General features: G+C 45.5%; 1 protein-coding gene across 4 annotated transcripts in view; it reads right to left on the bottom strand.

Annotated features, from left to right (window-relative positions):
* The window catches only part of slc36a4 (solute carrier family 36 member 4), a 457,837-nt gene that overhangs the window by 317,509 nt on the left and 113,415 nt on the right, over window positions 1-26,913 (bottom strand). The gene's annotated exons all lie outside the window — the stretch shown is intronic.

Raw genomic sequence — 26,913 nt, 5'->3', positions numbered from 1 at the left:
TGGTCAACCTGTTTTTTTCTTTGCCCACACTACTGGAGCCTGCTTCACTTATCCAGTTTTTCATGCTTCCATTTCTATTTGCCTCATTTCCCACCTCTTCAACTACTCACACATTCTCTATCTCATATGTGTCTTTTATCTGTTTGCTTTTTCTTTTTATGCCTCCTATTGTCTCGTGCTAATATTACCTCTGCCATTTCACCGTCCTCTAGTTTCAACTTACACACAACCTGTAAAGTGCATGTGTGTGCACATTCACTCGTGTACGTATGAAGGACGACAATGGTTGAGCAGTTTATAATCCTCAGCTCACAGGTTTAATTGCAGTTATTTTTTTTTAAAAAGTAAATGTATAGCACAACTCCATAAATAAATCTGTGTGAAATATTATTTTCAAATTCTCCACAGTATAAACCAGAAATGGCAGGTGCTCTAAAAATTCCCCTCTGTCTCTCTCTGAGCCAACCTCCCCAAAGTAAAAATAAAGAGTTGAAAATAGTTTTTGGGTCATTCCTTGCCTTACAAAAAGGTCCACATCTCATGCTCTACCTAGTTTTGAAAATAATCAAAAAGAAACAAAGGCATAATTACTGCTTTAGCCTGAAGAGAGGGAGAATATTTTTTCACATTTATCAAAAGGGCTAGTATTGAAGGTAAAAAGGAAAATCTATATTATCATTTGTATGAGATGCTTAAGATTGAATCTGTTGTGGCAGTGGTGAGCTACTAAATAACAGAGTACCAAAACACCAGAAACAGAGTTAACTTTAGAGGATGGAGGTTAAGGCATCATGAAACGATTTAGAGCATTCATGAAAGACAGAATAGAATAGGGCGAGAAGATTTGCACATCAGACAGTGACAACTTTGTCATTCATGGACAATTGACGAGAGAAGACTGGACTGATGAGGCAAGGAAGGAGAAATGGGAAGGATCAAGAAAAGAGTCAGCAAAAATTAGGAATAAAAATATAAATATTTGTGAGTATAGTCACATTTAAGAAGCTTATAATGAAATGCGAGATTGCCATAGGCAAAGAATGATCATGTATATATTTCTTGTTCTCTAATCATCAATTTAGATTTTTCTAAATACTATTTTACCTATTCACTTCACTGAAAAGCCCAAAGCAATTTTCTAGTAACTCAGTGAGAAGGCGATGCAATTGCTGTAGGCTGGAATTGAAGTATTTATACCCACCCTGATTTAAATCTGCACTAAAGGACAAGTAGCTACAATTAGAATCATAGAATCGTTAGAGCATAGGAGGCTATTTGGCATAGCGAGTCCATGCTGGCTCTCTGCAAGAGCACTTCAGCTAGTCCCCCTCACCCGCCCTTTCCCTGTAGCCCTGCAAATATTTTTTCTTTAGGTACTTATCCAATTCCTTTTTGAAAGCCATGATTGACTCTGCCTTCACCATCCTTTCAAGCAGTGCATTCCAGATCCTAACCACTCACTGTGGAAAACAAAGTTTTCCTCATGTCGCTTTTGCTTCTTCTGCCAATCAGTTTCCTTTGGTTCTCAACCTTTCCACCAATGGAACAGTTTCTCTCTATCTACTCTGTCTAGGCCCCTCATGACTTTGAACAAAGCTATCCAATCTCCTCTGCTCTAAGCAGAACAAGCCCAGTTTCTCCAGTCTATCCACGTAACTGAAGTCCCTCATCCCTCGAACCACTCTTATAAATCTTTTCTGCACCCTCTCTAAGGCCTTCACATCCTTTCCTAAAACCCAGAATTGGACACAATACTCCAGTTGTGGCCAAACCAGTGTTTTATAAATATTCATCATAACTTACTTGCTTTTGTCCTCTATGCCTCTATTTATGAAGCCCAGGATTTCCTATGCTTTTATTACTGCTTTCTCAATCTGCACTGCCACCTTCAACGATTTCTGCACATATACCCCCAGGTCTCTCTGTTCATGCACTCACTTTAGAATTGTACCCTTTACATTGCCTCTCCTCATTCTTCCTACTCAAATATATCACTTTGGACTTTTCTGCGTTAAATTTCACCTGCCAATTGTCTGCTCATTCTACCAGCCTGTCTATGTCTTCTTCAAGTGTACCATTATATGCTCCACATTGTTCACTATACTTGTAAGTTTTGTCTCATCTGCAAATTTTGAAATAGTGCCTTGTACTCCCATGTCCAAGTCATTAATATATATCACGAAAAGCAGTGGTCCTAGTACCAACCCCTGGGGATCACCGCTGTGTACCTTCCTCCTGTCCGAAAACAACCAACCATTCACCACTACTCTCTGCTTCCTCTCACTTAGCCAATTTCGTATCCGTGCTGCCACTGTCCCTTTTATTCCATGGGCTTCAACTTTGCTGGAAAACCTATTATGTGGCACTTTATCAAACGCCTTTTGGAAGTCTATGTACACCACGTCAACCGCATTGCCCTCATCACCCCTCTCTGTTATCTCATCAAAAAACTCAATCAAATTAATTAAACACGATTTGCGTTTAGCAAATCCATGCTGGCTTTCCTTAAATAATCCACTTTTGCCCAAGTGACTGTTAATTTTGTCCCGGATAATCATTTCTAAAAGCTTCCCCACGACCGAAGTTAAACTGACTGGCCTGCAGTTGCTGGGTTTATCCTTTTGAACAAGGGTATAACATTTGCAATTCTGGCACCAGCCCCGTATCGAAGGAAGATTGGACAATTATGGCCTATATTTCCACATTTTCTACCTTTACTTCCCTCAGCATCTGAGGATGAATCCCATCCGGTCCTGGTGACTTATCTACTTTAAGTACAGCCAGCCTTTCTAGTACCTCCCCCTCATCAATTTTTATCCCATCCAGCATCTCAACAATCTCCTCTTTCATTATGACTTTGGCAGCATTTTCTTCCTTGGCAAAGACAGATGCAAATACTCATTTAGTACCTTAGTAATGCCCTTTCTCTCCATGCATAGGTATCCTTTTTGGTTTGTAAATTGGCCCTACCCCTCCTTTTATGACTCGTTTACTATTTATATGCCTATAGAAGACTTTTAGATTCCCTTTTATGTTGGCTACCAATCTATTCTCATACTCTCTCTTTGCACCTCTTATTTTCTTTTTCAATTCCCCTCTGCATTTTCTATATTCAGCCTGGTTTTCACTCATATTGTTAACCTGACATCTGTCATATTCCCCCATTGTCTGCTTCATCCACAATAAAACAGGGGGGCGAGAGGCAATCATGCGCTGCAAGGAACCACACTTAAGAGTCCTGCGTACAGTTCTGGTCACCACTGCAGAGGATGCAGAGAAGAGTTACAAGGACGATACCAGAAATGTGAGGGTATACATATCAGGAAAGGATGAACAGGCTGGGTCTCTTTTCTCGCAAAGAGAAGGCTGAGGGGTGACCTAATAGAGGTCTTAAAAATTATGAAAGGTTTTGAGAGAGTGGATAGAGAGAGAATGTTTCCACATGTGGAAAGAGCATAACTAGAGGCCATCAATACCTGTACAAGATAGTCACCAAGAAATTCAATAAGGAATTCAGAAGAAACATCTTTACCCAAAGAATGGTGAGAATGTGGAATGCATTACACCAGGGAGTGGTTGAAGCGAGCAGTATAGATGCATTTAAGGGAGGCTAGACAAGCATATGAGGGAAAGGGAATAGAGGGTTATGCTGATTGACTTAGATGGGAAATGACGTGAGGAGGCTCGAGTGGAGCATAAACGTCGGTATGGACTGGTTGGGCCGAATGGCCTATTTCTGTGCTGTATATCCTATGTAATCTTATTTTCTTTCTTTCGTCATCCAGGGAGCTCTGGCTTTGGTTGCCCTACCTTTCTCCCTCGTGGGAATGTACCTCGAGTGTACCCTAACTGTTGTGTATCTGTAAAGCATGCACTCCCATGTTCCGCCACCAGGGAGTGCATCCCCTGAAGTCCCAAGGGATCCCAGCATCCCTTGGGAGCACTGTATATAAGCCGGCCCCTAAGGCCTGTTCCTCACTCTGAAGTGTCTTATTAAAGACTGAGGTCACTGTTACTTTAACCTCCCTGTGTGCAGTCTCATGTGTGTTAGGAACACAATAATTGGCGACGAGAATACGAATCCAACGCAAAGATGCAGCAAACTGTGAGCATCCTGGATAAGTTCTCGGGGGGTGAGGACTGGGAAGCCTATGTCGAACGGCTAGACCAGTACTTTATAGCCAACGAGCTGGACGGAGAAGGAAGCGCTGCAAAAAGGAGAACGGTCCTCCTCACGGGCACCGACCTACAGCCTCATGAAGAATCTGCTGGCTCCAGTGAAACCCACAGATAAGTCCTATGAGGAGCTGTGGACACTGGTTCAGGAGCATCTTAACCCGAGGGAGAGCGTGCTGATGGTGAGGTTTTGGTTCTACACGTGCCAGCGATCTGAAGGTCAGGAAGTGGTGAGCTACGTCGCCGAGCTAAGGCGACTTGCAGGACAATGTGAGTTTGATGGCTACCTGGAGCAAATGCTCAGAGACTTTTTTGTACTGGACATTGGCCACGAGATCATCCTACAAAAACATTTGACTGTAGAGATACCGACCCTCAGTAAGGCCATTGCAATAGCACAGGCGTTTATGTCCACCAGTGATAACACCAAACAAATCTCTCAGCACACAAGTGCTAGCAATGTTCATAAATTAACTGGAACTGTGTTTGCGAGCAGAAGTGTACAGGGCAGAAACCACGAGTCTGCAACTGCCAGCAGGCCTCAGGTGACCCAGATGACTCAGAGTCCCCAACAAAGGATGAATGCAAGGCAATTCACAACTTGTTGGCGTAGTGGAGTCTTCCATTCAGCCTATTCATGCTGCTTCAAAGGGTATGTTGGCAGAGGAAGATCGGTCCATGGTGGATCAAAGCAATTTTGAGCCTGAGAGAGGAGGCAGATGCTGAAGTACACGGGGTGCACATATTTGACAAAATGTCCACCTATAATGCTAAATGTAAAACTGAATGGCTTACCCGTAGCCATGGACCTGGACACTGGCGCTAGCCAATCATCATGAGTAAAAAGGTGTTTGAGACACTGTGGTGCAACAAGGCACTCAGACCAGCCCCGAGCCCCATCCACACAAAACTGAGAACGTAAACCAAAGAGCTTATCACTATCCTGGGCAGCGCCATGGTCAAGGTCACCTACAAGGGCACGGTGCATGAACTGCCACTCTGGATTGTCCCGGGCGATGGCCCCACACTGCTTGGAAGGAGCTGGCTGGGCAAAATCCGCTGGAACTGGGATGACATCCAAGCGCTATCACATGTCGATGAGGCCTCATGTACCCAGATTCTCAACAAATTTCCTTCCCTTTTTGAGCCAGGCATTGGAAACTTTTCCGGGGCGAAGGTGCGGATCCACCTGGTCCCAGAGGCACGACCCATTCACCACAAGGCGCGAGCGGTATGTCATATGATGAGGGAGAGAGTGGAAATCGAGCTGGACAGGCTGCAACGCGAGGGTATCATCTCCCCAGTGGAATTCAGTGAGTGGGCCAGCCCGATTGTTCCAGTACTCAAAAGTCATGGCACGGTCAGGATTTGCAGCGAGTAATCGTTTCTCGCTTCAGGACCAATACCTGCTACCTAAGGCAGACGACCTATTTGCAACACTGGCAGGAGGCATGACGTTCACCAAGCTTGGCCTGACTTCAGCCTCCACGCAGGAGCTGGAGGAGTCTTCGAAGGGCCTCAGCTGCATCAACACGCACAAGGGACTGTTCATCTACAACAGATGCCCATTTGGAATTCGGTCGGCTGCAGCGATCTTCCAGAGAAACATGGAGAGCCTACTCAAGTCGGTACCACGCACAGTGGTTTTTCAGGACGACATATTGGTCACGGGTCGGGACACCGGCGAGCACCTACAAAACCTGGAGGAGGTCCTCCAGCGACTGGATCGCGTAGGACTGCGGCTGAAGAGGTCGAAATGCGTCTTCATGGCAACAGAAGGGGAGTTTTTGGGAAGAAAGATCGCAGCGGACGGCATTCGACCCACAGACGCCAAGACAGAGGCTATCAGGAACACATCCAGGCCACAGAACGTCATGGAGCTGCGGTCATTCCTGGGACTCCTCAACTATTTTGGTCACTTCCGACCAGGCTTAAGCACCCTCTTAGAGCCCCGACATGTGTTATTGCGTAAAGGTTAGAATTGGGTATGGGGGAAAAAACCAAGTAATTGCTTTTGAGAAAGCCAGAAACATTTTATGCTCCAACAAGCTGCTTGTATTGTATAACCCGTGTAAAAGACTTGCTAGCATGTGATGAGTCGTCGTACGGAGTCAGGTGTGTATTACAACAAGCTAACGTTGCGGGGAAGTTGCAACCTGTCGCCTATGCCTCCAGGAGCTTGTTTAAGGCCGAGAGGGCCTACAGCATAGTTGAGAAAGAAGCATTAGCGTGTGTGTTCGGGGTAAAGAAAATGCATCAGTACCTGTTTGGCCTCAAATTTGAGCTGGAAACCGATCACAAGCCCCTCATATCCCTGTTCGCTGAAAACAAGGGATAAATACTAATGCCTCAGCCCGCATACAAAGGTGGGCACTCGCGCTGTCAGCGTATAATTATACCATCCGCCACAGGCCAGGCACCGAGAACTGTGCGGATGCTCTCAGTCGGCTACCATTGCCCACCACGGGGGTGGAAATGGCACAGCCTGCAAACTTGTTGATGGTGGCGCAGCCCACAGATTGTTGATGGTCATGGAAGCGTTTGAAAATGATAAATCACCTGTCACGGCCCGCCAGATTAGGACTTGGACCAGCCAAGATCCTCTGCTGTCCCTAGTAAAAAACCTGTGTACTGCATGGGAGCTGGGCCAGCATCCTTGTTGAAATGCAAGAGCTAATCAAGCCGTTCCAGTGGCGAAAGGACGAGCTGTCCATTCAGGCAGACTGCCTGTTGTGGGGTAATCGCGTAGTGCTACCAAAAAGGGCAGGGAGATGTTCATCTCAGATCTCCAAAGCACACACCCGGGTATAGTAATGACAAAAGCGATAGCCAGATCCCATGTGCGGTGGCCGGGTATCGACTCTGACTTAGAGTCCTGTGTACAGCAATGCAGCGTGTGCTCAGTTGAGCATGGTCAAGGATCCATGTCGACTATGCGGGCCCGTTTCTCGGTAAAATGTTCCTGGTGGTGGTGGATGCTTTTTCAAAATGGATTGAATGTGAAATAATGTCGGGAAACGCCGCCACCGCCATCATTGAAAGCCTGAAGGCCATATTTGTCACCCATGGCCTGCCTGACATACTGGTCAGTGACAACAGGCCATGTTTCACCAGTGCCGAATTTAAAGAATTCATGGCCCGCAATGGGATCAAACATGTCACCTCGGCCCCCTTTAAACCAGCCTCCAATGGGTAGGCAGGGCGGGCAGTACAAACAATCAAACAGAGCCTTAAACGAGTCAGAGAAGGCTCACTCCAAACCCGCCTGTCCAGAGTACAGCTCAGCTACCGCACGAGACCCCACTCACTCACAGGGGTGCACCCGGCTGAGCTACTCATGAAAAGGACACTAAAAACCAGAGTCTCGCAGGTTCACCCCAACCTGCATGATCAGGTAGAGAGCAGGCGGCAGCAACAAAATGTCGCGCCACTGTGTCATGGGAAATTGATCTGAATGACCCTGTGTATGTGCTAAACTATGGACATGGTCCCAAAGTGGATCGCGGGCACGGTGATAACTAAAGAAGGGAGTAGGGTGTTTGTAGTCAAACTAGATAATGGACAAATTTGCAGAAAGCACCTGGACCAAACGAGGCTGTGGTTCACAGACTGCCTTGAACAACCCACAGCAGACACCACCTTTTTTGAGCCCACAACACACACCCAAAGGATCAACGACACCACCCCGGACCAGGAAATCGAACCCATCATGCCCAACAGCCCAGCAAGGCCAGGCTCACCCAGCAGCCCTGCAGGGTCAACAACACGCCAGCCCAGCGAGGGTACAGCCAACACACCAGAAGAGACATTTGTACCGAGGCGGTCCACCAGGGAAAGAAAGGCTCCCGGCCACCTCACCTTGTAAATAGTTTTCACTTTGACTTTGGCGGGGGGGGGGGGGGGGGGGGGGGGCGCGCGGGGAGTGATGTTGCGTATCTGTAAAGCATGCACTCTCATGTTCCGCCACCAGGGAGTGTATCCCCAGTATCCCTTGGGAGCACTGTATATAAGCTGGCCCCTAAGGCCTGCTCCTCACTCTGGAGTGACTTAATAAAGACTGAGGTCACTGTTACTTTCACCTCCCTGTTTGCAGTCTCCTCATCTGTGTTAGAAACACGATACGAACCATTTCCTCTTTAAAGGCAGCCCATTGTTCAATTACAGTTTTGTCTGCCAATCTTAGAATGCAAGTTAGCTCGGCCGGCTCCAGTCTCAACCCGCTGAAATTGGCATTCTTCCAATTAAGTATTTTTACTCTAGATTGCTCTTTGTCCTTTTCCATAGCTAATCTAAACCTTATGATTCTGTGATCACTGTTCCTTAAATGTTCACCGACTGACACTTGTGCTACTTGGCCCACCTCATTCCCCAGCAATGCCTCCTCCCTCGTTGGGCCTGAAACGTACTGATCAAGAAAGTTCTCCTGAACACACTTCAGAAATTCTTCCCCCTCTCTGCCCTTCACACTATTACTATCTCAGTCTTTTGGGGATAATTAAAGTCCCCCATTATAACTACTCTATAGTTCTTGCACCTCTCTAACTTCCTCATAAATTTGCTCCTCTATATCCTTGCCACTAGATGGCAACCTATAGAATACACCTAGTGTAATGGCACCTCTATTGTTTCTTAACTCTCACCAAAGAAGATTCTGTCCTTGACCCCTCCACAACATCCTCTCCAGAACTGTAACATTCTCCTTAACCAATACTGCCACCCCACCTCCTTTCTTTGTTCCCTACCTTTCCTAAACACCTGAAATCCAGGAATATTTAGTACCCAATCTTGCCGTTTTTTGAGCCAGGTCTCCGTTATCACAACATCAAATTCCCATCTGGCTATTTGCACCTGCAGCTCACCAACCTTATTGACCATGCTTCATGCATTCACACACATGCACTGTAAACATATCTTAGAACTTCTAACTCTCTAACACCGCACTGTTTCTTATTCGAGTGCTACTGTCTCTCCCAATCCTTTGTGCACCTTGCTTCTCCTTTCTAATGCTACATCCTGGTACCCACCAGGAGAGAGAATTCAAAAATAAGACTTTTTGGCAGCAATATCAGCACTGAGAGTACGAAAAGGGAGAAGTTAGAAGATTTTTTTTTTTTAAAAGAGGCATTAAAAAATTAGAATATGGAATGCTTCACCACAAGGCAGACACCAATACATAATTAAAAAAGGGAAATGAATAAATATTTGAAGTCATGACTACAGGTATCGAAAGCAAAAGGAGAGAAATTGAATTAAAAGGAACAGTTTCAACTGAAGAGCAAAACCAGCTCTCTGTATTTACTTTCTACGATAAAAATAACATTTTAACATTCAGGTTGTGGAATGGAATTCTTTTTGCATCTACTGCAGTGAAAAAAGAGAGTCAGGTGAATCACAAATTCAGGATAAATACAAGCTATGCTCCTGCCACTTTACACAACACTTGAGCAGAGTTAGGAACTACTGTGAGATTGCTAAATTTGCCTCACAAATAATCCTTAATAACAGAACAGCCAATTTCATACTATTGTTATAATTAACCAACTACACATGATCGTACTCCTCAGACAGAGTAATGGGATTGAAGGCCGATAAATCCCCGGGGCCTGACAGTCTGCATCCCAGAGTACTTAAGGAAGTGGCCCTAGAAATAGTGGATGCATTGGTGATCATTTTCCAACAGTCTATCGACTCGGGATCAGTTTCTATGGACTGGGGAGTAGCTAATATAACACCACTTTTTAAAAAAGGAGGGAGAGACAAAACGGGTAATTATAGACCAGTTAGCCTGAAATCAGTAGTGGGGAAAATGTTGGAATCAATCATTAAGGATGAAATAGCAGCGCATTTGGAAAGCAGTGACAGGATCGGTACAAGTCAGCATGGATTTATGAAAGGGAAATCATGCTTGACAAATCTTCTAAAATTTTTTTTGAGGATGTAACTAGTAGAGTGGACAAGGGAGAACCAGTGGAGTGTAATTGGACTTTCAAAAGGCTTTTGACAAGGTCCCACACAAGAGATTGGTGTGCAAAATCAAAGCACATGGTATTGGGGGTAATGTACTGACGTGGATAGAGAACTGGTTGGCAGACAGGAAGCAGAGAGTCGGGATAAACGGGTCCTTTTCAGAATGGCAGGCAGTGACTAGTGGAGTGCCACAGGGCTCAGTGCTGGGACCCCAGCTCTTTACAATACACATTAATGATTTAGATGAAGGAATTGAGTGTATTATCTCCAAGTGTGCAGATGACACTAAACTGGATGGCGGTGTGAGCCGTGAGGAGGATGCTAAGAGGCTGCAGGGTGACTTGAACAGGTTAGATGAGTAGACAGATGCATGGCAGATGTAGTATAATGTGGATAAATGTGAGGCAGACTATTATCTGAATGGCGGCAGATAAGGAAAAAGGGAGGTGCAACGAGAACTGGCTGTCATGGTTTATCAGTCATTGGAAAGTTGGCATGCAGGTACAGCAGGCGGTGAAGAAGGCAAATGGTATGTTGGCCTTCATAGCTAGGGGATTTGAGTCTAGGAGCAGGGAGGTCTTACTGCAGTTGTACAGGGCCTTGGTGAGGCCTCACCTGGAATATTGTGTTCAGTTTTGGTCTCCCAATCTGAGGAAAGACGTTCTTGCTATTGAGGGAGTGCAGCGAAGGCTCACCAGACAGATTCCAGGGATGGCTGGACTGACATATGAGGAGAGACTGGATCAACTGGGCCTTTATTCACTGACGTTTAGAAGGATGAGAGGGGAACATATAAGATTCTGACAGGACTGGACAGGTTAGATTCGGGAAGAATGTTCCCGATGTTGGGGAAGTCCAGAACCAGTATTAGGATAAGGGGTAGGCCATTTAGGACCGAGATGAGGAGAAACTTCTTCACTCAGAGAGTTGTTAACCTGTGGAATTCCCTGCCGCAGAGAGTTGTTGATGCCGGTTCATCGGATATATTCAAGAGGGAGTTAGATATGGCCCTGACGGCTAAAGAGATCAAGGGGTATGGAGAGAAAGCAGGAAAGGGGTACTGGGGGAATGATCATCCATGATCTTATTGAATGGCGGTGCAGGCTCAAAGGGCCGAATGGCCTACTCCTGCACCTATTTTCTATGTTTCTGTAACAAAACTTGCCCCCTCCCCCCCCACCCCCGACCCCCCCAAAAGTCAATAGTGTAACTATTTACAATGTGAGTCGATCTGGGGCCCTTCTTGCCCTGGTTGATCGTCTCGGTGTGAAAGCTGGTATTGTTGAATCATTTGTTGGGCCCTCGCTGGGCTGCTGTGCAGCTGGCCTTGCTGGGCTGCCTGGTGTGTTGGGCCCTGCTGGGCTGCTGTGGATGATGGGTTCTGCTTCGTGGTCAACCGTGGTGCCGGTTGCCACTGGTGTGTATGTTGGGGGATCAAAAAAGGTAGGGTCCAAGGTGGGTTGCTCAGGATAGTCCGTGAATCTGAGTTTGATTTGGTCCAAGTGTTTCTGGTGAATTAGTCCATTTGAAAGTTTGACCCGAAACACCCTGCTCCCCTCTTTGGCCATGACAGTGCCGGCAAGCCACTTGCGACCCTGTCCATAATTTAATACAAATACAAGATCATTGATTTCAATCTCGTGTGATACACTTGCGCTATCATGGTATGCACTTTGTTGAAGTCGCCTGTTCTCTACCTGTTCATGTAGATCAGGGTGAACTAACGAGAGCCTTGCCTTAAGTGCTCTATTCATGAGCAGGTCAGCAGGTGGGATCCCAGTGAGTGAGTGGGGTCTCGTGCGGTAGCTAAGCAGGACTCAGGATAGGTGAGTCTGCAGTGAGCCTTCAGTTACCCTCTTCAAGTTTTGCTTGATGGTTTGATCTGCTCTCTCTGACTGACCATTGGACGCTGGTTTAAATGGGGCAGATGTGACATGTTTGATCCCGTTACAGGTCATGAACTCTTTCAACTCAGCACTGGTAAAACATGGCCCGTTGTCGCTCACCAGGACATCGGGTAAGCCGTGAGTGGCAAACATGGCCCACAAGCTTTCAGTAGTGACAGCGGACGTGCTAGCCGCCATTATCTCACATTCAATCCACTTGGAGTACACGTCTACAACCACAAGGAACATTTTACCCAAGAACGGGCCTGCATAGTCGACGTGTACCCTAGACCATGACTTGGTGGGCCAAGACCATAAACTTAGCAGTGCCTCCCTGGGTATATTACTTAACTGTGAGCATGTATTACATCTGTGAATACAGGACTCTAAGTCCGCATCGATACTGGGCCACCACACGTGGGATCTGGCTATCGTTTCATCATTACAATGCCTGGGTGGGTGCTGTGGAGGTCATTGATGAAGGTGTCTCTGCCCTTCTTGGGGACCACTACTTGATTGCCCCACAGAAGTCAGTCTGCCTGTATAGACATTTCATCTTTGCGCCGCTGGAACGGTTTTATCTCTTCCTGCATTTCCACTGGGACACTGGACCAGCTCCCGTTAAGTACACAGCTTTTGACTTGAGATAATAAGGGGTCCTGGCTTGTCCAAGTTTTGATCTGCCGGGCAGTGACGGGTGATTGCTCACTTTCAAATGCTTCTATAATCATGGCTAGATCTGCGGGCTGCGCCATTTCCACCCCCGTAGTGGGCAATGGCAGCCTATTGAGAGCATTGGCACAGTTTTCTGTGCCTGTCCTGTGGCGGATGGCATAGTTGTATGCGGACAATGTGAGCGCCCATCTCTGGATGCGGGCCGATGCGTTGGTATTTATCCCTTTACTCTGAAAATAGGGATACAAGTGGTTTATGGTCAGTTTCCAATTCGAATTTTAGCCCAAATAGATATTGATGCATTTTCTTTACCCCATAGACACACGCAAACGCTTCTTTCTCAATCATGCCGTAGGCTCTCTCAGCCTTAGACAGACTCCTGGATGCATAAGCAACCGGTTGCAGTTTCCCCAAATCATTAGCTTGTTGCAATACACACCCGATGCTATATGACGATGCATCACATGCTAGTACCAAACGCTTATATGGATCATACAACACAAGCAATTTGTTTGAGCATAACAATTTTCTCGCTTTTACATAGGCATTTTCTTGGCTTTTGCCCCAAACCCATTCATCCCCTTTTTGTCGTAAGACATACAGTGGTTCTAACAGTGTGCTGAGACCCGGTATTAGGAATCAGTTCTTTTATGTAAGTTCTTAGTTTCATGTGAACTGGAGTTAAGACTGGCCTTGAGGTTTTGTTGCAGCACAACCTTTTGAAAGTCTTTTTGCCCATGATGGACTGGCTCACGCCTGTGTGCAGCTCCATTGACACCGGGTGTCCATTTAGTTCAACATTCAGCATTATCGGGGGACAATTAATGGTGAATGTATGCATCCCATGTACCTCTGCCTCCTCGATCTGAGGCTCTAGCTCGTCGTGATCCTCCGTGGATCTGTCCTCCTCTGCAACATGGTGGTGTGCAGGTTTAACAGGCTTAGCAGCACGCCTGCACACTCGTTGGAGGTGTCCCATTGTTCCACAGCCCTTACAAACGTACTCTTTGAATCGGCATGAATGGAAACGATGATCACTCCCGCAGTGCCAACAGGGTGTTAATGGCCTTGCATTCATCATCCTTGATGGTGGACTCAGACATCTGCGGACGTGTAGCTGCAGACCTGCCCTGTACATTACGATTCGAAAACAACATCACTTTGTTCACAGTACTTGTGTGCTGAGAGATTTGCTTTGTATTGTCACTCGTGGCAATGAACACCTGGGCCTTACTCAAGGTTGGGGTCTCTACAGTCAAAAGTTTGCGAAGCACGGTTTCGTGGCCAATGCCAAGTACGAAAAAGTCTCTGAGCATATGCTCCAAATTCGCAATGTCCTGCAAGGCGTCTTAGCTCGGCGACATAACTCGCCACTTCCTGGCCTTCAGACCTTTTGTGACCCGCAATGGGATTAAGCACGTCACATCTACCCCGTTCAACCCGCATCCAACGGCCAGACAGAACGGGCAGTTCAGACCATCAAACAAAGCTTGAAACGAGTGTAAGAAGGCTCCCCGCAGCCCCGGCTGTCCCGAGTGCTGCTCAGCTACTGCACCAGACCCCACTCGCTTACTGGGGTTTCCCCAGCCGAGCTGCTCATGAAAAGGGTGCTCAAAACAAGGCTCTCTCTTGTCCACCCTGATCTCTATGATCACGTGGAGGGCAGGCGGCATCAACAAAGTATGTTTCATGACCGCGCAAATTTGTCACACTATATTGAGGTCAATGATCTTGTGTTTGTGCTCAATTATGAACATGGTCCCAAATGGCTCGCTGGCACGGTCATAGCCAAAGAAGGGGGTGATTCAGGTCAAATTGGCCAATGGACTAACATGCAGAAAACATTTGGACTAAATCAAATTGCGGTTCACCAACAGCTACGAACAATCCGAAGAAGACACCACCAACTTTGATCCTCCAACACACACACAAGTGGCAACTGACATCATGATTGACCACGAAGCCGAACTCACCATCCTCAGCAGCCCGGCAAGGCCGGCTGCCCAGCAGCCCAGTGAAGAACTAACCAACTCACCCACACCCGCATTTGTACCGAGACCCTGTAAATAAGTGTACTGTTAACTTTACGAGGGAGTGATGTTATGTATTTAGCCCTTGGCAACCTGTATCACACCACCACCAGAGGGCCTACCTGTTGAAGTCCCAAGGGATCCCAGCATCCCCTGGGAGCACTGTATACAAGCAGGGCACCCACACGGTACCTGCGCTCTGGAGTCTTATTAAAGGAGCTAAGGTTACATTTACTCATTGCTCACAGTACTCAGTTTCATCCTTTATTATGAGCATATCAAAACCGATGGAGGAACAAAGGTTCAGCAGGCGTAGGATGTTGACACGGTGCTCCATGACAAGAGCTTCTAATAGGGGAGGTGAGAATCAGAAGGAAGTTCGAGAAGATTACCCCAGAGAAGTGCAATGGCTAACCAGAAGAGAGAAAAGGATAATTGGGTCATTTAGTGGCTGTTGTGCCAAAATCAGCAATGATTTGAGTCAAGGGGTGCCCAAAATAGAACAAATGAAGACTGTGGACACCTAAAGGATCAATATGAACAGGAAGATCCATTAAAGTAATCTGATGCTGGCTGAAAGATGGTCTGATTTGTAGTCAGTGATCTCAAGCTAATAGATTGATCAGGAGCTGGCTCATGTTCAGGGGTCAGAGATAATTGGAAAATCAGGGAATGAGGCTCACTCGTGAAGAAAATACTTGTAGGTGAGGCTAAACCATTGGCTTAGATATTAAAAGTAAAAAGAACTTGTATTTATATATCACCTTTTCTAACCTCAGGATGTTCCTAAACATTTTATGACCAATGAAGCAGCCCATTTGCCATAGCAAGGTCCAACAAACAGCAATCAGATAAATTGCCATATTTTAATGATGTTGGTTGAGGGATTAATTTTGGCCAGGACACCAGAAGAATTCCCCTGCTCTTCTTCGAATACTGCGATGGGATATCTTGTGCCCACCCAAGAGGGCAAATGGGGCTTGGGTTTAATGTCTCATTCGAAAGACATCACCTCCAAAAATAAAGCACACCCTCCGAAATGCACTGAAGTGTCAACTTAGTTTATACACTCAAGTCTCTGCAGTGGGACTTGAATCCAGGTGCTTCTGGCTCTCTGGCAAGAGTGAGGAAAGCAGACACCTCACTCTGGTAAAGTTATTTGATATAGCATGTAGCTTTTATGGGGAGCAGAGATAACCACCCGCTGAGAGCAAAACATAATTAAATTAAGTTATTACATTCTTTTTGAAAAGAAAAGATTTTGCACTGCAACAAGCACATCTTGATCACCTGTGCTAACATCTACTTTTGCAGCTCAGTGGCAAATTTTGTTTGATAAGTTCCTGTGAAGCATCTCGAGATGTTTTACTACATTAAAAGCGCTATATAAATGAAAGTTATTGTTGCTGAATATAGCAACATAACTATATGAAATAGGCTAGATGGACTAGTGTTTTTTTTGTCCTATCAGACATTTTTGCAAGTTTGTATATTTGTATAATGCAAATATAATTTCTTTCAGAGATTAATAGGAAGCGACACTGAATTTAGCAAGCTTAAACTACAATATTCAATAAGCAGACTGTATATATTCACCACTTATTGTCCTCTTGCATTACAACAGCAAAGTCATTACATGCTGATCTCTTCTATGCCTTTCAATGGGACAATCAACCAATAACAATCACACCTTACTTTTGAGAACTCTGCACTTCATCCATCTTGATTTATTAGCATTGATTATCTATCCTTCTTGACCACAAGTGAAACATTCACATCTTCTCTATTGCTGCCTCCAAGAACATCGCTGGATCTTTCCTTCTGAACATCTACATTCTACAGGTTGAACCTCCCTTTACCGGCATCCTCGGGACCAGGTCTGTGCCAGATAAGGGATTTTGCCGGTCGAGCGGAGGTCATGTGTTCACTAAGGAGGTGGTGAGCCACCTGAGACATAAGGAACAGTGCAACCAGCTCCTTCTCACACACAGTAAAGTATTAGAAGGGGAGGATTTGCAGATGGGAAACACAAACCAAACATCACGTCAAGATCTGACGGAATCATCATTCCTCAGGACCTGAATATCATCGGCCTTTGAATGTGGAAAGGGAAATGTTTGCCAATTCTGTCTGTGGGAATAGATTTCAAACATCAGTATGACTGAAAAGCACCAAGACACACAAAGCTGAGTGGAAGTGCTCCAGTGCACTGCCTGTGGAAAGAGCTTTAACCAGTTACACAGCCTGAAAAAACATCGTGTCATTCACAGCAGGGAGAAACCGTACACGTGTGTGTGGACAGGGCTCCAACTGATCGTTCAACCTGGAGAGACACAAGGACACCCATTCCATGGAGAAACCGTGGGAATGTGGAGACTGTGGGAAGAGATTCAATTGCCCATCTGATCTGGAAGTTCATCGCCACAGTCACACCGGGTAGAGGCCGTTCACCTGCTCCGTGTGTGGGAAGGGATTCAGTACCTCAATCAACCTGCTGGTACACCAGCAAATTCACACTGGGGAAGAGACCATTCACCTGCTCTGAGTGTGGGAAGGGATTCACTCGGTCACCCTTCATGTTGGCACACCAGCGGGTTCACACTGGGGAGAGACCATTCACCTGCTCAATGTGTGGGAAGGAATTTGCTCAGTCACCCAACCTGCTGAAACACCAGCGAGTTCACACTGGGGAGAAATCGTTCACCTGCTCAGTGTGTGGGAAGGGATTCACTCAGTCACCGAACCTGCTGAGATATCAGCGAGTTCACAAGTGATTACAGGGTTTGGATTCTGCTGTTATTCACATCCTAGTGAACTGTGTTCATTCTGTTAGTTGCCATTTGTTTCTGCTGATGTTAATAACCCTTCAACTAGGCTGGAGTTTAATATTTTGATATTTCAAATCACAGTGTTGATATTTGATGTCTCCAAGATAAGAGGAGACTAATTGATGTCCTGTTTCTGACTGCTCCATTTTTGATCGGGGCGGAGGAGCAGAGAGAGATCGGGGCCCAAGAATGTCTTGATCGGGCCCAGGAGAGGCGAGGGTTCAGGGCCCAGGAGAGGCGAGGGCCCAGGGGCAGCATGGGCCAGCCCACACTGCGTTCTATGGATCGCAGGAGCATCTGTGCACACCAGGTCCATGCAGCAGAGCTTGGTCTCCACTCATCTTGGTTAACCCTTGACACTGGATCAAGACCTAACTCTGTCAAGCCCGTGTGGTGGCTGGTCTGCAACAGCCATCCCACGATAAAAGAATCCATGCACAGGCATCTTCCACCCTTCAGTATGTAGTTCAGGACCTAGAATGTCAGCTCCCTCATTGAAGCACCTGTGAACTCATGCCTTTTTGATATGGAAGTGGGTCATCCTCAATAGGAGGGACTGCCTAATACTATACTATTCAGTAAGATAATGGCTCTAAAGGCGGATAAATCCACTGGACCTGATGGCTTGCATCCTAGGGTCTTAAGAGAAGTAGTGGCAGGGATAGTGGATGCATTGGTTGTAATTTACCAAAATTCGCCGGATTCTGGGGAGGTCCCAGCAGATTGGAAAACTGCAAATGTAATGCCCCTATTTAAAAAAGGAGGCAGACAAAAAGCAGGAAACTATAGACCAGTTAGCCTAACATCTGTGGCTGGGAAAATGTTGGAGTCCATTATTAAAGAAGCAGTAGCAGGACATTTGGAAAAAGATAATTCAGTCAGGCAGAGTCAGCATGGATTTATGAAGGGGAAGTCATGTTTTGGCAAATTTGCTGGAATTCTTTGTGGATGTAACAAACAGGGTGGATAATGGGGAACCAGTGGATGTGGTGTATTTGGACTTCCAGAAGGCATTTGACAAGGTGCCACATAAAAGGTTACTGCACAAGATAAAAGTTCATGGGGTTGGGGGTAATATATTAGCATGGATAGAGGATTGGCTAACTAACAGAAAACAGAGTCAGGATAAATGGTTCATTCTCGGATTGGCAACCAGTAACTAGTAGGGTGCCGCAGGGATCAGTGCTGGGACCCCAACTATTTACAATCTATATTAACGACTTGGGTGAAGGGAACGAGTGTGACGTAGCCAAGTTTGCTGACGATACAAAGATGGGAGGAAAAGCATGTGTGAGGAGGACACAAAAAACCCGCAAAAGGATACAGACAGGCTAAGTGAGTGGGCAAAAATTTGGCAGGTGGAGTATAATGTTGGAAAGTGTGAGGTTATGCACTTTGGCAGAAAAAAATCAAAGAGCAAGTTATTATTTAAATGGATAAAGATTGCAAAGTGTTGCAGTACAGCGGGGCCTGGGGGTCCTGGTGCATGAAACATAAAAGGTTAGTATGCAGGTACAGCAAGTGATCAAGAAGGCCAATGGAATCTTGGCCTTTATTGCAAAGGAGATAGAGTATAAAAGCAGGGAAGTCTTGCTACAACTATACAGGGTATTGGTGAGGCCACACCTGGAATACTGCGTACAATTTTGGTTTCCATCTTTACGAAAGGATATACTTGCTTTGGAGGCAGTTCAGAGAAGGTTCACTAGGTTGATTCCGGAGATGGGGAGGTTGACTTATGAGGAAAGGTTGAGTAGGTTGGGCCTCTACTCATTTGAATTCTGAAGAATGAGAGATGATCTTATAGAAACGTATAAGTTTATGAGGGGGCTTGACAAGGTGGATGCAGAGAGGATGTTTCCACTGATAGGGGAGACTAGGACTAGGGGGCATAATCTTAATTTTAAATGGGCGGCCCCTTATTCTAAGATGAGGAGGAATTTCTTCTCAGAGCGTTGTAAATCTGTGGAATTCGCTGCCTCAGAGAGCTGTGGAAGCTGGGTCATTGAATAAATTTAAGACAGAGATAGACAGTTTCTTAACTGACAAGGCAATAAGGGGTTATGGGGAGCGGACAGGGAAGTGGGCCTAAGTCCATGATCGGATCAGCCATGATCGGATTAAATGGCAGAGCAGACTCGAGGGGCCGTATGGCCTACTCCTGCTCCTATTTCTTATGTTCTTCCGTCTATTATAACTGCCCTCCCCCAGCAGCCAACCCCGATAGACATCCCCGACCCCACGATCCATCGCCCCCACCCCGCCCCCAACATGATCCCCAAGACTCATTAAAAGTAATGAAGAGGTATTTTCTTTTTGTTTGGCAGAGTGCCGAAGGCAGCGAGGAGGGGAGGGGAGGAGCAGCCAGCCAGAGGACCCAGCCCGATCCCGGAGGGAGCGTTGACGGCAGCAGAGAGCAGAAGGGAGGAGTGGCCAGTCCGAGGGCACAGCCCGCCGACCCGACCCCAGAGGGAGTGCCGACGGTCGCAGGGAATAAAATAACTTCTCAAGTTTTTATTTATAATTTAATTCAAAGTATAATTATTAATAGTACAGGTTGAACCTCTCTTCCCCGCACCCCTCCACCGACTTGAATAGCCACCCTCAAGGCTACTTAGGCAATCAGTGCCTTCAGAATCGGACCGAGGAAGGAGTCTCCGTCTTCAGGAGAGCAGAGAATATTGGTGAGTACGAAAAAAATGTATCAGCGCATGCACCACCCGGCGGCCAGGAATGATGCCGGACGAGGAGTGGTGCCGGATAAGAGAATCCCTGATAAGAGAGGTTCAACCTGTACTTTGACTTACTTTTGAAATATATGCCACAAAAACTCACGACAAATCTGGAGAAGTGACAGTCATGCTGATGCTCACTTTCAACATTTTGCTTATAATAATGTTTATTCTTTTCTTAGCTAAAATAGTGTTCTGTCATGGTCTTCTATAATCTAAATGATTCCCAGCCAGAGGTTTGCATTGTACTGAATGCTCCTTCTGGCTTAACTTGCTTTCCTAGTTGAAAAAGCACACTGAAGTCTATGCAATGTACAGTGGTTTTCATGAAATCTAACAAAATGAGATTCAATTAGTGACCGTGGGAATTCACATTGAATCCTCCCTCGAGAGATCATTCCAGTTATCAGAAATATATGCCAGTCTCAGAGACCATCTCTTGCTTCAATTATTTTCTGTTTATTCTTACTTGCCCCCCATAGAAAACTATCATTCCTCACTTGATTTTGTATTTTTTTTTTAAATGGGTTTACAATCAGACCAACATGCCACCTTCAATGCATGTTGGCATTCTATTACTTTGCACATATTATGCAAGAATGCACATGGCAATCTATGATAAATTATCAAATTAAACAGCGCTCATTCCAATTCACTAGAATTGAAAAGGTGCATGGTAAGTTTGTGTGTTTCACCATCCATAACATGATACGAAAACATGGCAACATTGCAAAGAAATTCATGTCCGATCCTCCCACAAGTGTCATGACAATCATATATAACTGAAAAGGCAGATTGAAGTGCACACGCCAAGCCTCATGAATATTTTAAACAATTCACTTATTTTTCTGCTTTACCATTTCTACACCCTAAATGGCCAGCTGTTCAAATCAAATTCTGTAAAGTCTCATGTGATGTGATAATTTGTTATCATGCTTTAAATGATAGTACTCTACAGAAACATTAGCCATGAATGTGTTTGAAAAATAGTAGTGAATTTAACACTCCTGCTGTTATTAGTATACGAGTAACCCAGCAATTTGCGGTAAAGAGATATACCATGAGTTGTGAATCGCCACAAATTGATGGCTTCGCAAAAATGGTAGCTCGCCTTCAACTTTCCTGTCAGTTAACAAATTGCTGCATTTGCACTGTTAAAATGAATTAAACTCGTCACGGAAAGTTCAGCCTTATATTGAACGACATAAGGAACCTTTTAATTAGGATATTTACATTTCTGCAATGCAACTCAAACTCTCCGGCCCAAAAAGGAAACAATTGAAACGATGGGAGTCTCATTCCTACAAGTAGTAACTTGTTTCTAGAAGTTTTAAAAATTTAAATTTATATTTTTTTTCCACTTTCTATCCAATATATTGTATTTGCTGCACACAATGGCATCTCCTCTATGCTGGGGAGACCAGATGTAGATTGGGTGACTACTTTGCAGAACAGCTCCATTCTATCTGCAAGTATGATGCTGAGCTATCTGTGGCTCGCTACTTTAACTGCTCCTCCTCCCATTCCCACTCTGACCTCTCTGTCATTGGCCTCATATATTAGCCTGCAAGAGAAATGCAAGGAACAGCACCAATCCTTGTACATGGCCTTCTTTGACCTCACAAAGGCCTTTGACACTTAACTGCGAGGGACTATGGAACGTCCTCTTCCGTTTCGGCTGCCCCCAAATGTTTGTCACTATCCTCCGCCTGCTCCACGACGACATGCAAGCCGTGATCCTGACCAACGGATCCACCACAGACCCAATCAAAGTCCGGACTGGGGTCAAGCAGGGCTAAGTCATCGCGCCAACCTTCTTCTCGATCTTCCTTGCTGCAACGTTCCACCTCACACTCAACAAGCTCCCCGCTGGAGTGGAACTAAACTATAGAACCAGTAGGAACCTGTTCAACCTTCGTCGCCTCCGGGCCAGATCCAAGACCGTCCCATCCTCTGTCGTCGAGCTACAGTATGCAGACGACGCTTGCGTCTGCGCACATTCAGAGGCTGAACTCCAAGTCATCGTCAACATCTTTGCCGAGGCGTACAAAAGCATGGGCCTTACACATCCATAAGACAAAGGTCCTCCACCAACCTGACCCCGCCACACAGCACTGCCCCCCAGTCATCAAGATCCACAGTGCGGTCCTGGACAATGTGGACCACTTTCCATACCTCGGGAGCCTATTATCAGCAAGGGCAGACATCGACAACGAGGTTCAACACCGACTTCAGTGCACCAGCACAGCCTTCGGCCGCTAGAGGAAGAGAGTATTCGAAGTTCAGGCCCTCAAATGTGGCACCAGGCTTAGTGATACCCGCCCTCCTGTATGGCTCAGAAACGTGGACCATATACAGTAGACACCTTAAATCGCTGGAGAAATACCACCAGCGATGCCTCCGCAAGATCCTGCAAATCCCCTGGAAGGACAGACGCACCAACATCAGTGTCCTCGATCAGGCCAACATCCCCAGCATCGAAGCACTGACCACATTCGACCAGCTCCGTTGGATGGGCCACATTGTTTGCATGCCCGACTCGAGACTCCCAAAGCATGCGCTCTACTCTGAACTCCTACACGGCAAGCGAACCCCATGTGGGCAGAGGAAACGTTTTAAGGACACCCTCAAAGCTTCCTTGATAAAAGTGCAACAACATCCCCACCAACACCTGGGAGTTCCTGACCAAAGACAGCCCTAAGTGGAGGAAGAGCATCGGGAGGGCGCTGAGCATCTCGAGTCTCGTTGCCAAGAATATGCAGAAAACAAGCGCAGGTACCGGAAGGAGTGTGCGTCAATCCAGACTCCCCACTCACCCTTTCCTTCAACGACTATCTGTCCCACCTGTGACAGAGACTGTAATTCCCGTATCGGACTGTTCGGTCACCTGAGAACTCACTTTTGGAGTGGAAGCAAGTCTTCCTCGATTTCGAGGGACTGCCTGTGATGATGATATTTAAGTTCAACTCAAGCTTTAGGATTAATATATTTTCTTTCTCCTGTGCACCTTGCAACCCTCCGGCCTAAACACTGACTTCATTACCTTGAGACCTTCGCTGTACTCTCATTTTCAAACCAGGTTTAATTTCATCCCAGATTTTCTCACTTGTATCACTTAGATCTCTACCAAACTCCAGAACATAAACACAAGGAAACAACATGAACAAATCTTATGGTAAAAGCAAAGAGATTTTAGGTTTGGTAAATACCCTGGGAGTTCATATCCTTTCTACAGCAATCCTGCAGTAAAACACACGGGACTGTTAAAATTTCACTTAATTTGTTTAGTATGTTTTTTTTTAAATAACAGGAAAATGCATAACATAACTTCCATTCATCGGTCTCCAGCAGCAGAAGCTTTAGTCAGATTTAGTAAGGGAGTTACTTTTATTTTAATTCCTTTGCAATTTAGGAGAATGTTCTTTTTAATTAAAACTCTATACCATCCCCACACTATCACCCCATGTTTTCTGACGCTATGGAATATTTTTAATAAAAAGTTCCAATATTCCCGCTGAGTGAAATTAAATCAAACTAACATATTAAAAACAACAAATTAATCAGTTAAAAATAAACCCCCTGGAGATGCTGGGGTGAATGCAATGTTTTATTTACTATCAAATAATGATTTGTGCATCATGTTATAATTTGAAAACTGATCAGTTAAGAGTTTTCCAACAAAGCAAAGTCACAGTGCTGCACAATAGAAAACAGAGTATGTCCAGAGTACTGCTATCAAAATCTTGCAAGATTTTTAATTTATGACACTGAGCTTGTTTCACAAGAGGCCAATATATAAGGATAGCATCAGATATCTATCTGGGGATGCTTCAGCTGCCAAGACCCCAAGCTCTGGAATTCCCTCCCTAAACTTCTCTGTCTCTGTACCTCTCTTTCCTTCTTTAAGATGCTCCTTAAAACGTGCCAAGCTATTCCAGTGCAACTGACATCTACCCAACAGCATATAGGATTGTTCAGGTATTTCTAATCCACAAAAAGCAAGATAAATCTAATGCAGCCATTACTACCTTATCAGCCGCCTCCCAATCATTAGTAAAGTGACAGAAAAAAAATCATCAATACTGCCATCAAGCTTCACCTACTCACTAATAACTTGCTCACTGATGCTCCGCTTGGCCTTTACCAGAACCACTTGACTCCAGATGTCATCGCAGGCTTGATCTAAATTTAAATGTAAGAGTTGAATGATGGAGAGGGGAGAGTAACATCATAGCAAAATGTGACTGAATATGACAAAACTAAGGTCAATAAGGATCAAGGGAAAACCCTACAATAGCCAGAATCATACCCGATACAAAGGGAAATACTCATAGTTGTCAAAATCCAATCATCTCAGCCACAGGATATCATTGCAGGAGTTCTTCAATCTAACCATCTTGAGTTGTTTCATCAATCACCTTCCTTCTGTCACGTGGTCAGGAGTGGAGTTACTCGCCGATTATTCCATATTGTTCAGCTTCATTCATAACTCCATCAAGAACGAAGCAGCCCATGCCAGTCTATATTTGATCATCATCCAGGGTAAGGCCGACAAGTGGCAGGTAATATTTGTGTCACAGCAATGCTGGGCAATGACCAGTTTGAACAATAGAAAGTTCAGCCATGTACCCACCGATTTTCAACACCACCATTCCTGAGCTGCCCAACAATAACTTGCGGGTCAGCACTGACCAGAAGCTCAAGTGGATCAGCCATATCAACAACGTGGTTAAAGATCAGGGCAGAGAGCGAGTACTATGTGACGTGTAGCTCATTTCCTGACCCTTCGAATACCCACCCACACCACGCACCCATCATCTGAGCACTGCAGCTGCATTATGTGCTATCTACAGTGTGCACTGCAGTAATTTACCAGTGTAACTTCAACAGCATTTACATCCATTGAAACCTCTACCACTGAAGACTATAACAGAAATGGTGTGGAAAACCATCAAGTCCAAGACCAATATAATCCTGACTTGACATATTTTGTCATTCTGAGGATAATGAGGTAGAAATTCCAGGGTAGCGTATATTCCCTGTACTTTGATGGTGAGGTCCAAGGTGCCCTTGATATTGGGCCTCATTTCCATCAAACTAGCAAGGAGCATAGAGCCCACTAAGGAAGAGTCGACGAAGGTTGGGCAGCAGCCCTCAGGTAAGTCAGAACTGGGTCAGGTGGGTGAGGGGAAGAAGGGAAAGAGATAAATAAACCAATAAATCGGTGGCCAGGTTGATCAAAGGCCAACAGGATCGGAGGCTGGGGAGGGTCGAAGGAAGTTGTGGGAGCCCGCGTTCTTCAAATGTGGGCTCAGACTCACTCAGTCAAGTAAAGATATTACAAAAAATTAACTTGTTGGTAACAGGTGGTCCCAAGGTCTGGTCTTCCTGAGTGCAGCAGTTGCTGTCCCAGCAGCTACAACGCACACCAATCATGCAGTGTGGACCTCAAACTGGTTTATTTGCATATGCAAAGAAGCCAACGCCTGATTCAGGCGCAGGAACAGGCCGACAAATATTATTCCTTTCCCACTACGGCAGGCTGCGCACTTCCTGACAGAAATGTGAGCACACTTCTTTCCCACCATATTGCGGGCTTGGTAGGCCAGTAAGCATCTGCAAAACAAGCGCTGCATGGCTGAATTTATATGCCCAAATCTTGGAATTACATACCGAACACATTGTGGGAACACGATCAGCACAAGAACAGTAGCAGTTCAAGGAGAATATGCAATACATTGTTACCACAATTGTTCACTTCGATGCCAGGCATTTGCTTGCGAGATAAGCCAAGCCATTCAATTTAAAATACGAATAGGCTGTGCAATTTCCGCAAGTGAGTATCAGATTGGCAGTTCTCTATTAATTTTGTCACTGTTGTAATGTCAGCCAATCTGCGCACAGCATGGTCCCACAAACAGTAATGTGATAATGACCAGATAATCTGCTTGATGTTGTTTGAGGGATAAATATTGGCCAGGATACCTGGATAACTTCTGAGCTCTTTTCCGAAATAGTGCCATTGGGATCTTCTACATCTACCCAAGAGGACAGACAGGGCCTCGATTTAACGTTTTCTCTAAAAAAAAAACAGCACCTCTGACAGTGCAGCATTCCACAGTACTGCACTGAAGTGTCAGCCTAGATTTCTCTGGTCTCTGGAGTGGGACTTGAATCCATAACTTTTTGAATCAGATGAGAGTGTGTTACCAACTGAGCCACAGCTAACACAACAACAACTTGTATTTATATAGCATCTTTAACATAGTAAAACGTCCCAGGACTCTTCACAGGAGCGTTAACAAAATTTGACACCAAGCCACATAAGGAGATATTAAGCCAGCTTGGTCAAAGAGGTAGGTTTTAAGGAGCGTCTGAAAGGAGAAAAGAAAGGCAGAGAAGCGCAGTGGTTTTGAGAAGGAATTCCAGAGCTTCAGGCAGCTGAAGGCACGACCGGCAATAGTGGAGCTATTAAAATTGGGAATGCACAAGATGCCAGAATTGGAGGAGCGTAGATATCTGAGGGTTGTAGGGCTAGAGGAGAGCACAGAGATAGGGAGGGACAAGGCCATGGAATTCTAACCAGATTGCATTTTGCCCCTTCTGGAGATACTGATTT

Source organism: Pristiophorus japonicus, chromosome 10 (genome assembly GCF_044704955.1).
Source record: "Pristiophorus japonicus isolate sPriJap1 chromosome 10, sPriJap1.hap1, whole genome shotgun sequence".
In the NCBI taxonomy this organism is placed as follows: domain Eukaryota; kingdom Metazoa; phylum Chordata; class Chondrichthyes; family Pristiophoridae; genus Pristiophorus; species Pristiophorus japonicus.
The sequence above is the reverse complement of the archived record's forward strand: the minus strand, read 5'-3'. Positions and strand labels throughout refer to the sequence as shown.